This window comes from Dermochelys coriacea, chromosome 3, assembly GCF_009764565.3.
Source record: "Dermochelys coriacea isolate rDerCor1 chromosome 3, rDerCor1.pri.v4, whole genome shotgun sequence".
In the NCBI taxonomy this organism is placed as follows: domain Eukaryota; kingdom Metazoa; phylum Chordata; order Testudines; family Dermochelyidae; genus Dermochelys; species Dermochelys coriacea.
The window spans coordinates 95,517,468-95,535,868 of record NC_050070.1 but is presented as its reverse complement, the minus strand read 5'-3'; the positions used below and the strand labels follow the sequence as shown (position 1 = coordinate 95,535,868).

The 18,401-nt window shown below is 39.2% G+C and overlaps 1 long non-coding RNA gene across 1 annotated transcript in view; it reads right to left on the bottom strand.

The window, feature by feature from the left end:
* The window catches only part of LOC122459342, a 36,157-nt gene extending 19,719 nt beyond the window's left edge, over nt 1-16,438 (bottom strand). Inside the window, exon 1 of the long non-coding RNA XR_006279956.1 lies at nt 16,349-16,438. This is a non-coding gene — a long non-coding RNA (uncharacterized LOC122459342). The remainder of the gene's footprint in view (nt 1-16,348) is intronic.
* Nucleotides 16,439-18,401: the final 1,963 nt, after the last annotated feature.

Genomic DNA, 18,401 nt, shown 5'->3' with positions numbered 1-18,401 from the left:
CATAATTTGTAAGGTTTCATAGTAACAGCCGTGTTAGTCTGTATTCGCAAAAAGAAAAGGAGTACTTGCCACAAGTACTCCTTTTCTTTTTGCATAATTTGTAAGACTCTCTTCTAAGACCTTCTAAATTGTGCAATGGTTTTGTGATATGGTAACTGAAATAAGACAACCAAATTAATTTTAACTTGTGTGCTATGAAGATTGGAATATAATGTCTCAACAAGTGAGATGCTAACCCAGTGCAACGCCTGTCACAGAAACATGTGTACTTTTCCTTTAAAAGTGATACCTTGACCTTGTTAGTCAATTTCCAAGAACCCTTTCCTGGATGTCTGTTTCAAAGTCCTCATATAGGACCAGTTCTGCCACCCTGACTCATGCTGAGTAATACCTTACTCGGTAAGTAGCTAGATTGAAATCAGTACAAAATAGTTACTTGTGGAGCAGTCATATTCAGCTTGAGTAATGGAGACAGAACTGGGCCCACAGGATGCTAGAAATGTGTACATCTCTCAGCAGTTTAGCCATATTTTCTTTTAAGGTCAAGGAAGGATGTATGATTTGATACTCAGATATCTTGACAAAAGCCCTCCTCAGAATTCTGCACTCTTTTGAACAGCAAAACCTCCTACAGCTTTCACAATATTTGACTTGAGCCAAGGAAGCACTTTAGAAGCTCGTGTTAAAAACCTCAGGAAAAAAATAGCTCTAAGAATATACTGATCTAAGGAGATTTAGCTGAGCAACGCTGTACTGATTAGATATTTTTATGGTCATGACTGATGGCGCTAGCTAAAGGCAGGCCTGGTGAAAGGTTCATCTGAAGGTCTGCCAATACATCTTAAGCCTGTCTTGCTTAAATACCCTGAACCTTGCCTTTGCAGAGTCTGCCAAACTGTATGGGATAAATGTCCATTGGAGATTAGGATGAAACCACCAAACTAATTCCCATTAATCAGTATTTGTGGCTAGGTGAAAGGGTAGTGCATTGACCTCCTGGACCATCTAATGTGCATATATAAGCCAAGTGAGATCTGTGGGAGGGTAGAAACTTATGCCCATTCAGATTCCAGGTGACTAATTACAGCATGGTGGCAAGGGGGAGGGTTCCAATAAAGTATTTCTGTTTAACAGAATTCAGTATGTTTGCATTAAAAACATATTTGAAAACAAAAATTGTACAATATCAAAACTAGAAGCTGGTCTTGTTGCTACTCCTTTCTACTCTCAGCATATTGTGAAATGACCATAAAGGAGATGATCACTGAGGTTTTCCCCTTCCTCCTCCCTTAAAAAGCATTCAGCATATCACATTTCCAAAACTGCACACGTCTTTCCCATACCATCTGCCCCTTGTTTTTAGCTTAATAGATGGATGAACTCCCAAGGCTGTTATGTTATTTATATTAGATTTTTTTAAAAAAATTTGGTAGCATCCTGTAAGTAAAAGATATCTGCTGGACTCTATCCAGCGTCCCAAAGCTGAGTGTGGTGTTTTAAATTAATTTTAAACTAAAGTGGAATATATTGAACATTTAGATTTGATATTGAATGTATAATCACTCTTTTGACAAATCATAATAGTTCTGTTTGGTAGATAGCCAATGAAACATTATGAAATTTAAAGTATTAATTATATTACTACTGATAATTGCTGAGCATACTAGTCCTATGACAGTGTTTATCGTCCAGAAACATTGACCTCATACTACATTAGAGGCTCACTGGCTGTTGGGCAGTTATGTATTTAATTAAGAGCCTGATCCTGAGTGGTATTGAAAAATTGGACTCCTAATGGCTGCAACAGGGGGTCATATGTGCTCAGCAGCTCTGAGGAGCCAATCATAAATACAGGACTTCATTCTCTAACCCATCACTCCAGTTTTACAGTGCTGTCATTCCATGCAACACTGTGCAGAATCAAGGTCATGGTATATTATAGTCACTCATTAAAAATGTGATGTAAACTGTTGCATTTTCTTTTTAGTGTAATGTTAATACCAGTTAAAACCTTGCCTGTTAACAGAAGTATGGCTATTCAGTGGACCTCTTATTTCGTTGGCTCCCCTCCCTCCTGTCCTCTCCTCACCCCAAATCTATAAATATATATGTTTTTCTAAGTAATTACATACTTTTAGTGACTTCTACTTGCCTGTACTTTCCTAAGGCTGATCCAAATTGCCCCAGTCACTTTTCCCAATGCACACATGTGCTGAATGGAGAAACCATTCCTCAGAACAGTGACAATTCTAACGTTCAAGGAGAAAATATTAGCCTTATGAAGAGAGTTTAAGAAACTTGCAGGTCAAAACTAGAAATCCAGTGAGAACAGCAGGAGTCCATCAAGATTTCATTGCTCTCAAAGAACGGGTATTCTAGCATGTGTAATTCCAAGCATCGGCAAACATTTGGTTTGAGTTTTGCTCTAACAATGCGTGACGGTACAAGGTGAATGCTTACGTTAGTTAAACTGGATCACTGTTTCCACAGTGTTAAATGTAAAATGTCCCCAGTGGGCAAAGCACAGATATATTTTAAAACTTTTTACCAGGCTTTTAAAGAGATTTTGTGCCAAAGCCCTGATTTGGTGACCTGTAGGGCACACTGCAAGGTTACATCTGTTGGGCCAAGCATTTGTCTGAGTATGAGAGAGAGAGAGATGGCAGGGTAAGAGTAGGAGAGGTGTTTTTTAACGCTGCTTTACTTGTGACATTATTGGTGCCAGTGTCAGCATTTGGGAGTGATGGATTCAATAGCAATGCTATCTGCTGTTGCCTTTTCTTAGGAGAAAGGATTCTTTGGTTAATTATATTTTGAATTAGGTAGTACTTCTGAAGGCTGCACTCTGTGCCAGCTAAGGCCCATGTGATGGAAAAGGGATTGGCTTCACACATGAATAGGGTAGGCAAAAAACAAATTTCACTACTGTCATAGAAGGTAAAGTTTAGCATCATTGCTTTGGACATGGACATTTCCTAGACACATCTAGGAAGCTGTTCCCTAGATTCAGGAAATTAGTATAATTAAATTATGTCTTGTATTTATTATTTAAAATTAGAAATAGTAATAAATCTAATCACAGACATCTTTTTATCCTTTTTTTTAACCTTAAAAGTCTTTATAAACTTTGATAAAGTAGGTGCTTGAGCTGTAGAGTACAGGACTCAGCTTAATCGGATTGATCCACCCATGTTAGCATCTTGACATCTCTAATTACATTTGCAGTAGTATTTCTTCCTTTCAGTTAGTGGAGAAGGATATTCTAATGTCTTGATGTTATTGCTAAATAACAATATTTTTGATAGGTGAGTTTTATGTGAGTTTACAAGAACTCCACTGCATGCAGGAAGTTAGAACCCTTCACCATACTCTGATTTCCACCAACTATAACTGGTCCTTGAAAAATTATTTTAAAAAAAAGTTAAATGCAGAAATGCAAGTTCAATAGCTGCAATTTTATGTCCAAGTCAGATATTTGTGCACAAATGGCTAGCTCCCCATCGAACTAGCCAATTGTGGATATGATCATGATAAGCTCATTTGCAAATTGGGCATGCAAATGTGCACACATTTTTGCGCATGTAATTGCATGTCTGACTCTTAGGAAAAGCAGGCCCTGAATACAAAGAATAAAATAACCAGACCTTCCATTTTGCCCTCACCCCTAGTAGAATAAAAAGGGCTCCTTTGAAATGAATAGTTAACATATTTAAAACAAAATAAAATGTTCTTACACATCTAATCAGCCTTTAAAATTCACTGCCATACAAGTTCAAATTCAGGGCCGTGGCTGCTTTTGAAAAAGGGGTTAGATAATTGTATAACCAATAGTAATGGGTGTTAAGCTATGATTTGATAACTTCTGTTACTTCATGAGGCAATCTGATCACCTCCAGTGGTCAGTTAAAAAAAACCACACCTGCCTGCCCCTCATTTACAGCATGAATTGTAGTCCAGTTCTAGCCACTGCTGAAATCGGGAGGCTGGATGGTCTGATCAGATATGACCAATTCTGCATTACTGTTTCTGAGTTCTCTGTGCAGTAGCAAAGTTTCTATTTTCTTTTCTCGCTCTCTGTGGCAAGACATAAGAAATTTGACTTAGATTTTTCTTTAGCATATTTCATCAAAAGAATGGATGAAGTATTTATTTGGCTACTGTCCTTTGCCTTCCCATCAAAGTGAATAGATAGACATTTAATAACGCATGGAAACATTAAAGTAGCTTTTTATCATGATATATGGAAACCTGCTCGGAACAAACATTCTGGCCTCAGGGAGACTTTTTGATTTGTGGAGTTGAAGCTTTGGTGTTTAAAACACCCTCTTACATAGGTCAGGTGGTCAATTTTAATAACTGATTTGCTTAAAACTTGTAAAAAAAGAACGACAAGTCATTAGTGGTATGGTATAACATTGGGATTATACTAACTAGCATTGGTGCAGTCATTAGAACTTTTGGTAAAACAAGGAACAGTGAAGTAATAGGACTGTCCTGCAGAGGCAGATTTACCATGAAACAGTGCGGTGGCATGGGGCCCCCAATGGCAGGCCCCCCCCAAAAATGCAGGAAAAATCTCATTTGACAACCTGCCTGCAAGTCCCGGCCGGCGGCGCAGCTGGTGGCTCCAAGCCTCTCCTGGCTGGTGGCCCCAAGCCTCTCCCGGAAGCAGCGGGCTGCTGGCATGTCTGTGCTTGCCCCTGGCAGGGGGAGGAGGCTCCGCGTGCTGCCCTGGCCGCAGGCAGCGCATGGAGACAGTTTCCCCTCTCCCCAGAAAGGATGCGCAGAGACATGCCAGCAGCAGCACAGCAGAGCTAAGGAGGCTCCCTGCCCATGCTGCCTCCCTTGCTCCACACTGCGCCGCTCCCGGAAGCGGCCGGCATGGCCCTGCAGATCTTGTGTGTGGGGGTCTCCTCACATTGCCCCCCCCAAGTGCCAACTCCGCAGCTCCCATTGGCCAGTAACTGATCACCCCTGTGGGCCTAGGGGTATTAGAGAAGAGGATTATAGTAAGTAGCTATTGTAAGGGTATAGGCCAATTTAGGCTATATAACTATTTGGTGCTATTGCACAAAACATTCTTAATAACCACTACTTGTTATTAGAAACAGAGTCATAATTTCCTTGTTTAGCATGGTAAGGCTGCAATACAGTCACTTTGTTATATATCCAGTGGTACCCATTCTGCTGAGAGTAAGTTAACTTTTTCTTTTTAGAAGTAACAGCCGCAAAACACCTTGTAAGGTTGACTGGTACCTCTGCACAGTCTACTGTATCTGCACGACTGAAAGGTGCTGATAGGCTTTGCGAATTTTGACTGGATGTATTCTTCTGATACATGTCCAAGTGCACCCTGCTAGTACATACTAAAAGTTCCCTGGTGAACGTTGATGTAGTACTCTTTGAAACAGTACTACATCAACATTCGTTAGGGAACTTTAGTGTGTACCATCAGGGTCATCATGGACAGTTAGTGCGCAACACTCTGCTGCACACTAGAATTTATACCTCAGCTGGCATGCACTAATGCACTGTGCAAATAAGCCCAAAGTCTCCATGTCCCATGCAGTTCTTGGCTTCTCTTCTGAATCTATCAATTAGTGCAACGAATGGCTGTGAGTTGTCATGTGGAAGCTGGAATGGAGACCCACCCAACTCATCATACCTAAGGGGCCACCAAGTATCCAATAGAAGGAACAACTTTTAATCCCTACTGAGCTGAACTAGATTAATTCTTTATAGTTCATTAGCATTGCCCTGAGACACCCTGTCCAAAAGGAAGTGCTAAGGTTACAGCTCCGTAAGGCTGGGCATCTTAGCAATGAATAGCTGCTGGTGTGCTAATTGAAGGGGGATGTGCCCATATAAGTATTATAATATATTTATTTATTTTACACAATACAAAATCAAAGGAGTTTTCACAATTATTATGAACTAGTACAATAAAAACAGTTATAGAAATATGTACCTGGAAAAAGCAACCATGGGGTAAAAAGCAAATAGAAAACAAACATTGCAAAACACAAGATAAAATATAAGTAATAACAAGGGGAGGAAAATCATGTTTGGTTGTTAATGCTTGTTGAAAATAAGTTAGGTTTGAGAAAAACTTTGAAAGAACACTATCTGCACACAATAAAGTAGACTTACTCTTAGTCCTATGCCTACCAGCTAGTGAAGGTTTTTCAGTAGGCAGTAAGGATCAAAAGCTAGATAATGTTTACACCGCATGACCCACCTGATGTTGGTTAATTGAGGATAAAATACACAATATTTTTGAACAGTGTTTCAAACAGTTTTCATAACAAGTGGACATGAGGAAACAACTGAGGATCATTTGTTTTGTAGAAGAAAATATGCTTTTACTATAGACAAGGGTTATGAATATGTGACCATTTCATTAAAGTATTAATCTTTTATGTTATTTTTAGTCTAATGAAGAAGAATTGAACTGTAAATATTGAAAAATATAGGATTGCATTCAGCTAGAATGACATCACCCTCAGAGATTTAAAATGTCTCTTTCAATAGATTGTTGTATTTGTTAAGATATGCTTTCTCCTTCAAAGATGTATGTTGGGTATGCACAATTTTTATACAAAATGCAATATTTTAGCTAGGAACAATTCTGAAGAGAAATTAGTCTGCTAGTTTCAGAGTAGCAGCCGTGTTAGTCTGTATTCGCAAAAAGAAAAGGAGTATTTTGGCACCTTAGAGACTAACAAATTTATTTGAGCATAAGCTTTCGTGAACTACAGCTCACTTCGCTACAGCTTATTTCCAACCAATGCATCCGATGAAGTGAGCTGTAGCTTGCGAAAGCTTAAGCTCAGATAAATTTGTTAGTCTCTAAGGTGCCACAAGTACTCCTTTTCTAGTCTGCTAGTGGCTCTGTTAAAATGTCAAGTTACGAATAATACACGCTGTAAGGGGAAACATGGTGATTAAAGACCCAGATGCTAAATAATATAAAATAATGTTTTGATTCATTTTCTGCACTGTTTAACTCAGCCCCTTCATGTGCAGGACAAAAGGAAATGGTGCCTCCTCATCTACTTGTAGAACAAAATCCAAGAAAGAAGCCTGCAGCACCAGCTGTTGAAGGCAAGTTTGATTTTTTTCTTCATCAATTCACTCACTGGTCTTGAGTCTACTTTCCCATTGACTTTGATGGAGCAGGTTCAAACCTATAGACCAAAATCACTCAAGGGATTAAGTGTTTGCAGGATTGGGACCTAAGACTCTGACTGTGTGTAATCAGATCTGCATGGATTGGCCCAGGGCCCTGTGTGGAGGATCATTTACTTCAGTGAGTCTACATGAGGGCACCAGGGTCTTCCTGCCTGAATCAGATTGCAGGAGTGGGGCTAAATTTCGAAAGTGCATTGGGGTGTTCCAGGAGGTAAGGTGCTGTATAAATGTAAACAAGCATCATTATTATTAAATGACAATGGTGGATTACTATTTCAGCAATTGTTATTTAGGAATGTTACTATATAATCCACTGTAGTTGAGAACAATATATCTTGCTCTATGTTTATTAAATTTACAGACTTACACATCAACTACCTCCCCATAATGCTAACCCCACTAAGTAAAAGTAAACAGTGAGCCTCCCTAAAAAAAGATAATCTTTAATTGTTCGTCATGGCATTTTGTAATTTACTCACCTAATAATAATGTTAGTAAAATTGGTTTCAGAGTAGCAGCCGTGTTAGTCTGTATTCGCAAAAAGAAAAGGAGTACTTGTGGCACCTTAGAGACTAACAAATTTATTAGAGCATAAGCTTTCGTGAGCTACAGCTCACTTCATCGGATGCATTTGGTGGAAAAAACAGAGGAGAGATTTATATACACACACACATAGAACATGAAACAATGGGTTTATCATACACACTGTAAGGAGAGTGATCACTTAAGATAAGCCATCACCAGCAGCAGGGGGGGAAAGGAGGAAAACCTTTCATGGTGACAAGCAAGGTAGGCTAATTCCAGCAGTTAACAAGAATATCAGCGGAACAGTGGGGGGTGGGGTGGGAGGGAGAAATACCATGGGGAAATAGTTATACTTTGTGTAATGACTCATCCATTCCCAGTCTCTATTCAAGTCTAAGTTAATTGTATCCAGTTTGCAAATGAATTCCAATTCAGCAGTCTCTCGTTGGAGTCTGTTTTTGAAGCTTTTTTGTTGAAGTATAGCCACTCTTAGGTCTGTGATCGAGTGACCAGAGAGATTGAAGTGTTCTCCAACTGGTTTTTGAATGTTATAATTCTTGACGTCTGATTTGTGTCCATTCATTCTTTTACGTAGAGACTGTCCAGTTTGGCCAATGTACATGGCAGAGGGGCATTGCTGGCACATGATGGCATATATCACATTGGTAGATGCGCAGGTGAACGAGCCTCTGATAGTGTGGCTGATGTGATTAGGCCCTATAAAAATGGTGTAAAATTGGTGTAATACTAATTCTATTATTAAAATGGGACTATATTCAATCACTTTGAAAATATTACCATAGCTTGCATTTCTGGTTCTAGACCACTGCTCTGTCTCCCCTTCTAATTATTGTCTAAAGCCTCTGAAACCAGTAAACTCCCATGTCATTCTCTTCTGTTGCTTGATATAGCATGCTAAAACTGACAAGGCAGCAGACCGTAACAGCATTCATAAAATACTGTGCAGTCATTCAGTCACACCATGGCACTTCCTGATAATCTCTCAAAGGGGATTTACTTTTATACTATCTAGAAGTTTCACAGTGTAAGAGAAAAACAGATGGGACTGAAGCCTCATGATTTACAACAACTACAACATCATATTAAAATTTACCTAAATTTAGTAAATAGAAAGCTAAGGAATGGTTTCTGTGGAATTTATGGCTAGAACAAAGAGTTAAACTTGATTAGACAGATACTTGTAATCTTATGATTAGTCTTAGTCAAAATAATTGGCCAAAAATAGTCAAGTGACTTGTTATCTCATTGCCCCAAATGAAGCTGGATGAATATTTCTCTATAAATACACTGTTCCCTTGTTTGACAAGAGTATAAATCTGTGGTTATTCTGAGACACATTATAGTATATAAATGGATTGCAGTCCTGCCTACTTGAGTAAAACATTTGAACCCTGCTTATCAACAAAAAGAGGTTCCTATTGTGTTAGGCACTAAATGCTGTTATCCACCAATTAACCATAATGGAAAAAAGATATAATGGAAAAAGACTGCTCCATTTGTTGTGTGATAAGAGAAATCTTTAAATATAACTGTTGAACAACATGAACTAGGATCAAATTAATATTAACTTCCTGATTTTCAAAATTATGAGCAATTACTGAGATTGCACATGGAAATGATCATTTATGTGTCTCACTAGTCATTTGTGTGTGTCATTAGATCATTTACACATGCAATTACAGTAACTGTGAGTGCAAATTAGGCACCCATTTGGCAAACACAAATTGGGGGCATATTGTATGCACAGAATTGCACAACTAATTTCTTTTTAAGGCTCAGGGTCTGGTCACCTGGACTGAATGGCATTCATTCAAGAATTTTTAAGGAAATGAAGAAGGAAGAGCTACTAACAAAAGTCTGATATAAATAGCTGATATTTTGCCACCAGTATGGTATCTGTTTGAGAAAGGAAGCATTGGTGCTCAGGGTGACTGTAGTCCATGAAGTCTTATTCCAGAACTGGGGGGAAATCGTTGAGTAATAAACCACTGACCTAGGTGACAGTAAGATTAACTAGCACAAATTTAGGACTTTAAATTTGCAAAGCACTTAAATAAGCACTAACCAATTAATGAGTGTTATATGATAAGGAAAAACCAGAGAGGCCTTTGCAAATGATAATTAATTCTTTGAAATCAAGTGTTACCAAAGTTGTTGGCATAAACAAGAATTAGTGCATCATTTATTTAATGTAGGTCTTCTGATAAACTGGCACACAGGAAGCAGATTAGGAAATTTGTTAGCCAGTTAGCAGGAATATACCTAAAAATTGGTTGACAACAAAGAAAAAGAGTAGAAGTAGAGGAATACATCTGTCAAGGCTCATTCCCCACTCTGGTACTGTGAGTGCAGAAGGTGGGGGCCCGCAAGGATTTTAAAAATTAATACTGGCCACTCCAGGCTTGTATTAAACTCCCAAGGTTACAGCTTCTCTCTGACCTTGGATGGGTAGATTCTGCCACCATCCAAGGACAAAAAACCTCTTGGGACCCAGGAGGGAGCACTTGGGAATTCCTCCTTGTGGGGTACCCTCAAGACCTTTCACACCCTCCTCCCCGAAGAGCTGAGAAAAAAACCAAAGGAAATCGGCTGTTGCCACCAGCTAATTAAACAACATCCACAAACCTCTTAAGATGCCAAAAATCCAATCCTGTTCTTAAAAAAGGTAAATTTTATTAAAACAAAAAAGAAAGAAAATACATCTGGAACTTAGGCTTTTGCTAGATTAAAAATACCCCACTTACAAAATTTAAACATGAAGAATACCCTTCTTGAGGTCTGGTTTAAAGGTTACAAGCAAAGCAAAATCATTTGGGATTAGCACAGAGGAGTCCACAAGCCAATAAGAAATAAACAGAAATAAACCTAATCACATCTTTCTAAACATTCCTAATCTATTTACATATCTGGGTTGTTAAATAAGTACTTCTAGATATGATCTGATGATTTTCATATCTGGCCTTCAGTTTCTCACAGTATAACTGCTCCCGGTTCCCCTCTTTCCAGGAGACCCGCAACACACAGACAAAGGGAACTGTATAGCTAACTGGCTGATTGGGTGTCCATAAAAGGAAGCTACCCCCCGCCCCTTCATTTATCACAATTTCTCAGGATGTAAAGAGAGCACACTGTAGGGCTGAGCACACTGGTTCAGAGAGACTGAGAATCCACTCATCCAAACTATTGTTTATGCCTGGAAGTAGATTAGCCATTGTTCATTGGTCTTGAAATGTCAATGTTAGGATAAAGACAGCACCGGAAGAGGGGCATGGGGCAATCCAACAGTTGATGGGAAGGAATATGGTTTATGAATTCCCTAGATTGGGGTGGTCGGTATGTATCTATGTTCTGTCCCCAGTTTTGCCACTGACATACTATGTGATCTTGCCCTAGTCTCAACCTCTTTGTACTTCAGGTACCTCATCAGAAAAAATTGAGGTAGCTACCCCTCTTTGTCAAGCATTTTGATTTTTTCAGATGAAAATCTCTGTCTCAGCCAGATCCAGTGTCCACTGGAAAAGAATGACCACTTTCTTCAGTGGACCTTGGATAATTACTAAGTGTTATTATATATTAAATTCCATCCATCCCTGCCTGTCACTGCCACCTCTCCTGTCCCCCCATCCCCAGACAAAAATCTAACCTGTTGTTGCAAATCTCAGATGTGGGGGAAATAAGGCTAGGCATTGCAAACCCCTCTATGTTCTTCAAGGGTGGGCCTTGCTAATCCCCTCTGATATTAACTTCTGGGTGCAACTGACCAGGCTGCTAATCCAGTCTGGAAGGGAAAGACCAAATAATTACTCTGCTGATTTGGCTGGCTCTTTTTAAAAAGTTAATGTTATTATGGATAATACTCCCCAAAGTGCAATGGGGGATTTTGAAATTGACAGTTTCAGGCCAGTTTTACAAAGGCAGTGGAGCAATCAGGACTGAGGAGCAAAAAACAACAACACTGAGTTTTAAAAAAATCAGTAAATAAGAAGATCTTGGTAGGTACATAGTTCAACTAGTGTTATGTACTTCAAGAGCTTCCTCAGCCACGGCATGAAGTGACAAAGCCCCTTTTAAATCCTATATTTTATCTGCCTTTGGAATTTTCATATGGTTTTGAAGCATTGCTCTCAACTCCATATATTGCCATCTAGGGAAAGTAGGGGCACTGGTTGTGCTTTGAACAAGCCCATTATCCATAGCCCTGTTTGCTCTGACCTGAATATGCTTCTGTCTTTGTGTTCTCGCCCACTTCTGTTTGTTCAATTCCCTGCTGTTCTGTGTGTGGTTTTCTTGTTTCTGCTCACCAGTTTGCTTTGCTTTCTTCCCACAAATTGCATTTCATAGAATCATAGAATCATAGAAGATTAGGGTTGGAAGAGACATTAGGAGGTCATCTAGTCCAACCCCCTGCTCAAAGCAGGACCAACACCAACTAAATCATCCCAGCCACGGCTTTGTCAAACCTGGCCCTAAAAACCACTAAGGATGGAGATTCCACCACCTCCCTAGGTAACCCATTGCAGTACTTCACCACCCTCCTAGTGAAATAGTTTTTTCCTAATATCCAACCTAGACCTCCCCCACTGCAACTTGAGACCATTGCTCCTTGTACTGTCATCTACCACTACTGAGAACAGCCGAGCTCCATCTTCTTTGGAACCCGCCCCAGGTAGTTGAAGGCTGCTATCAAATCCCCTCTCACTCTTCTCTTCTGCAGACTAAATAAGCCCAGTTCCCTCAGCGTCTCCTCATAAGTCATAAATCATGTGCCCGAGCCCCAGCCCCCTAATCATTTCTGTTGCCCTCTGCTGGACTCTCTCCAATTTCAGAGTAGCAGCCGTGTTAGTCTGTATTTGCAAAAAGTACTCCTTTTCTCTCCAATTTGTCCACTTCATTTCTGTAGTGGGGAGCCCAAAACTAGATGCGGTGCTCTGGATGTGGCCTCACCAGTACTGAATAGAGGGGAATAATCACTTCCATTGATCTGCTAGCAACCCTCCTACTAATGCAGCCCAATATGCCGTTAGCCTTCTTGGCAATCAGGGCACACTGCTGACTCATATCCAGTTTCTCGTCCACTGTAATTCCCAGTCATTTTTGGAAGAACTGCTGCTTAGCCAGTCGGTCCCAGCCTGTAACAGTGCATGGGATTCTTCCATCCTAAGTGCAGGACTCTTCACTTATGCTTGTTGAACCTCATCAGATTCTCATGCTGAAACTCATGCTTGAGTTTCAGCATGAGAGTTTGGTTTTTGTTAGCAATGTACATCTAACATACTGTATATGACATATGGCATCTAACTGGCTCAATCAGAAATTCCAGTTTACAGCCTCAGTTCATGAATATAACACTGGCAGAAATAACTAAGGATATCTAAATTACTAAAGCTAATACAAACTTTGATAAATCTTCCTTGATATATAGAAGTGTGGTTCTCTTGTATAAATCACTGTGCTGGTGTCTGGGCACCATCTATCAGTTTTTTTCCTTCAGACACATGGTACTTCATAATACAGTACATCATTTTTTTTCCTTTTATACAATGAAATCATTTGCGTTTAAAACAAGTGGATTCTAATGGAAGTGAACCAACAGTTTAAATACAACAGAAAGAATTCCAAATCAGTATACTGTATGTAATGTGTGCTCATATCAGCTAGTATTTGTTGTGGTTCGTATTTTCCTCTCTATTATGTGGCACAGAAGACAGCAAATGAGTCTAAGCTCTATCTTAAACGTTCCAGGCCAAAAGATAGTGTGAAAGGAAAATAGACCAATGTCTCTGTTGGAAATACCATAATGCAGTGTGTTATGCTTTAGCCCACCTTTCACAAGGAATCTGTTGGAAATAATCTAGAAATCTTTAACTAGATATTCTGTAGAAATATCTTTTACTAAATAAATGTGATTTTTAAAAAGTACATTTGGGGGTTTTAGAGTATGTAAAACAAATTATTTTAATAACTCCCTGAATCCACTGTAAAGATAGCAAAAACTTTGAGAAGATATGAACAAGGTTTCAAAGCAATATGCTCATTGGTTTAGATTACAAGTTTTAGCTATAAACACTAATGATTTAGCTATGATGAGGAAAAGTCTAACTCTTCACTGTTTCAGAAAGCCCTTGACATTTTATCTAATGAAATGAGGCACTTCCGCAATTCTTTTATTTTAATGATGAGAAGAAAAAATTAACCAGTCATTGGAAAGAACCTACTAAATTTTAGAACACTGGATTTAAATACATATATATTTGCATAGGGTTTCATTATGCAGATTTCAATCATTTAACTTTATTTTTGTTCAAATTCGCATGGCAGACAAACTACATTAAAAATAAGCATTCACCAAAATTTACCTAGCAAAACCAAACCAAGTATTTTAAATAAGTGGGATTTAAAAAAAAAAAAAAAAAAAGTTTTCCAAATTGCCACACGTAATTAGCAGCTCCTTCCATGTAAAAACACCATGACTGGGAAAAACTTACTTGGATAAAGATGTGTTGCTCTTTGAGATACAATTATGCCATATTCCCTTAGAGAGGCAAGGATAGCACCATTTCAGACAGAACAGGAGTCAAGGCCTACAATTCCTCTAGTGGCTAGGCATCTCCTTTTCCCAAACCACAGAGATTCCTGATCAGCTGCATACACCCTCCAAGGGGTCATTCCATACCCTTCCCAGGCTGTCCCCTGTGCTGCCCAAATGCAGAAAGCACCGCCAGTGTTGATATTGCCTCACCTACTTGGCTGTGAGCTCTTACCTCTCCTGAGTAGGAGTTGTAGCCACAAACAAGGTGAATGCAAACCCAATCAGCATTAGCCACTGCAGCAATTTTCTGTGTACTTAATGATCATGGTGATCATGCTACACACAGTGGCTCCTCTCTGGCTCTTTCCCCCACCAGCCACACACCCTGATTTCCCATTGTGCAAGCAAAGAGGCTGTTCTTGGCTACATAGTTGAGGCTAGCATGCCACCTATCTTTTTCCCCTGTGTGTACTGTCTAGCTTCATTAAACTGGTATTTGTGTTCTTTTGCTCCCCTCTGTGTTGTTTAGTGAGGAGAGCATATGGCCCCATGTTATTAAGAAACAGTTTTTGTGCTTAATTCAACACAGCCATGAAATGGAAAGTCTGTAATCACCCCATGGGGAAATCATGAACTCTTGTGTGGGTCACATGCAAGCACCAGGAATTTCAGATGTGATAGTGCTACTTGCATACTTTCCACAGCTCTAGCAAATGTCTACATGTAGCAATCTTCAAAGCTTCCAAATAATATTTGAGATTTGGGTTTGAACATAGTAAAATAGCTTCAAAGACAAAATCAGGCAGTACAAATTCACCAGGAGCTCAAGTTTTACTGTGTCATCAGTAACCTCTGTGACTCATTATTCCTTCACTTGCTTAGTCTAAGAAAACATTATATTGTACTGATTGACTGAAATGAAAAGGTACAGTGTAAAAAAGATTTGCAGTGGTTATTGTACTTAATTCAGGCCCAGAGGTGCCCAGGTAAGCCAAACAAAAAGGCTTACATGTTAAAAATAGCAGTTCTGCAAACATCAGATCAATTTGATTTGGATTTTCGTGACCTTTATGGACTTTTCAGTAACTTGATCAACACAGACAGTGTTACTTCCCTCAGAGAAAATAATTGGATCAAAAAGGACAAACATTTAAGAAATGGCTTTTTAAAGGGACTTTTCAAGTCAAATTTGACCCCAAATTTAGATTTCATTTAAAAAACCTCTAAGTGTCCATGAAACTTAATATCAATAGAAATGTTACCATGAAGTTTCTTTTAATTCCCCTTCAGTGTTTCAATCCAACACTGCAGCATTTTGCTAATGCATGTGAAAACGACTAGAACCCAAAGTTCAACTGACCAGTCTAATTTTATTCTCCATGTTAAGAGAAATGCAAAAAAGGAATGGAACAGCATAAAGAGCAAAAATATAATTAGTCTTTTAACCTTTAGAGTGAAATCTTTGCCCCTCACTAAAGTCAATTGCAAAATTCTGATTGACTTTACAAGGGTCAGGATTTCACTCTGGTTTCAAGAAGAAAAGTATTCTTAACAGATAAGGAAATTAGCTTTATTTTTAAAATATATTTTTGTTTATCATATCTCTTTAAAAACATAAATTATGTGAGTTTAAGGTGTACAAGTTGGTTTGCATAAAATTAAGTACAGACTTTTACCCAAAACTTATGTTGAAACTGAATGAAATTTTCTCTGAGGTTCTGATAAACTAAATTAACTTTTGTTTTAGTCAGTTTGGTTTTATTTTTTCTTTTTTCTGTACATCTCTGTGTACTTTCTCATTTCTTCCAAGACCAGAATCATTAGGCAAGAAAGGCTGTTGTAGTATTTCACAAAACCAGACAATATCAAGTCTCCCATGAAAGCTTTTTTCCTGGGATTTCCAGACAGCAGGGATTTTGATAAGTGCAGATAAGCTTTGTATAAGCATCTGAACTTTAGGCATGTTATCTGAACCAAACCATTTCCAAACCTTTTGACATTCACCCCCACTAGTTATTTTTACTTCTACATTCCTCTCCACAACACACAATATGGATGGCAGTATTTTGGCACTTTCCTTACCTCCTCTTCTTAGAGGTGATGGATGAGCAGACAAGTTCTTTCAGAGTCAGCACTAATGTGACTGTTTGGAGCATCTGGGAAGGTATGTGTGGATAAGAGACTCTCACAATATCTTCCTCCTCCACACAGACTGCATTGCTTGTGTAACACCATGCCTTGTAACTCAAGTGCATTCCTAAATTTAGATCTCCCAGGCATTGGCACAGCAACAGGATGTTGTTACTCCCAAACCTAGTTTGAATTGGTACACTTTTTGCATGTTAATAATACTGTAACCTCTCCTCCCCCTGCCTTTCAAGAAGTACTTGACATCACAGGTAGAGAACAAGAGAAGCTGTACAAACAGATGAAGGCAATTCAACCCACTATATCTTTTTTTGTTTGTATTAAATCCACCTTCTTACTTTTTCAGCAAATCTTTCAATTCCCCTCCTCCTTCAGAAATAAATCTAAACTAATACTGAATTTTTCTTTGCGTCAATCAATTTTCATTAATCAATTTTTCAGTAACCTGTTCCATATGTTGTTTATCCTTCATGTGTAATAGTTTTGCCTGGGTTTCCCATTTAGTAGTATGGTGGCTAGTGCTGCAGATGACATTCCAGATGGGTTCTAAAAAGTACTTTATAAAATAAATTCTGAACTTCATCTCTCTGAGAAAATCTATTGTCTGTCTTCGGTAGAGTAATGCTGAACTACTGTTTAGTAAATGATAATACATAAGTCATTTTTCTTGATCAGTCTCCTAGAGGATTGTTTCTTATAGCATAAATTCCCTAGATTGACTCCTGATTTTCCAACTAATTATTTATATTTGTCTATATTTGAGGACAGCTAGAGTAAGCTTCTGAATGATCAAAATCTTTCTGAGTTTGATTGTGTAACTCGCTGTTCAGTGTCTATTACATATCCCCCTATAAGTAGTTGGTCCACAGAGGTTTATGAGTCGGCTATAGCTTCTAGTTATAGGAATTAATCCTTTAGATTATCAGAAGGGGTTCATTATTTTAGTGCTAAAGGCCATGAGTTCAAACCCTGCATGCAGCCTGAACAGGGTTGGCTAGTTTCCTTTATTTCCTCTGCCTGCTATGTTAGGGTACGGCTACATGGCAGATTTTCCACGTCTTACCATATGTTTTTGCCCAACATCCATTATTATTCACACTCAAAGCCCACAGGGAACCCAAGTTGGCATGCTGGAGGAATGGGTCAGAGCGCGCACTGAGCTGTGACCCATCCTTACCCACCCACTTCACAGTGTGGAGGTAGTAAAGATGCAAGTACCTGGGCTCAAGTTTAGATATCCTCCATTGCCATTCTTACAATTCCCTATATCTCTATTTTCTGGCCCATGTACCAAAAGCTACCTGTTGATTCATATACCCTCGCTCAGCATTTAGCCCTTCATGTTCCATTTAGTTATCATAGAATCATAGAATCATAGAATATCAGGGTTGGAAGGGACCCCAGAAGGTCATCTAGTCCAACCCCCTGCTCAAAGCAGGACCAAGTCCCAGTTAAATCATCCCAGCTAGGGCTTTGTCAAGCCTGACCTTAAAAACCTCTAAGGAAGGAGATTCTACCACCTCCCTAGGTAACGCATTCCAGTGTTTCACCACTCTCTTAGTGAAAAAGTTTTTCCTAATATCCAATCTAAACCTCCCCCATTGCAACTTGAGACCATTACTCCTCGTTCTGTCATCTGCTACCATTGAGAACAGTCTAGAGCCATCCTCTTTGAAACCCCCTTTCAGGTAGTTGAAAGCAGCTATCAAATCCCCCCTCATTCTTCTCTTCTGCAGACTAAACAATCCCAGCTCCCTCAGCCTCTCCTCATAAGTCATGTGCTCTAGACCCCTAATCATTTTCGTTGCCCTTCGTTGTACTCTTTCCAATTTATCCACATCCTTCCTGTAGTGTGGGGCCCAAAACTGGACACAGTACTCCAGATGAGGCCTCACCAGTGTCGAATAGAGGGGAACGATCACGTCCCTCGATCTGCTCGCTATGCCCCTACTTATACAACCCAAAATGCCATTGGCCTTCTTGGCAA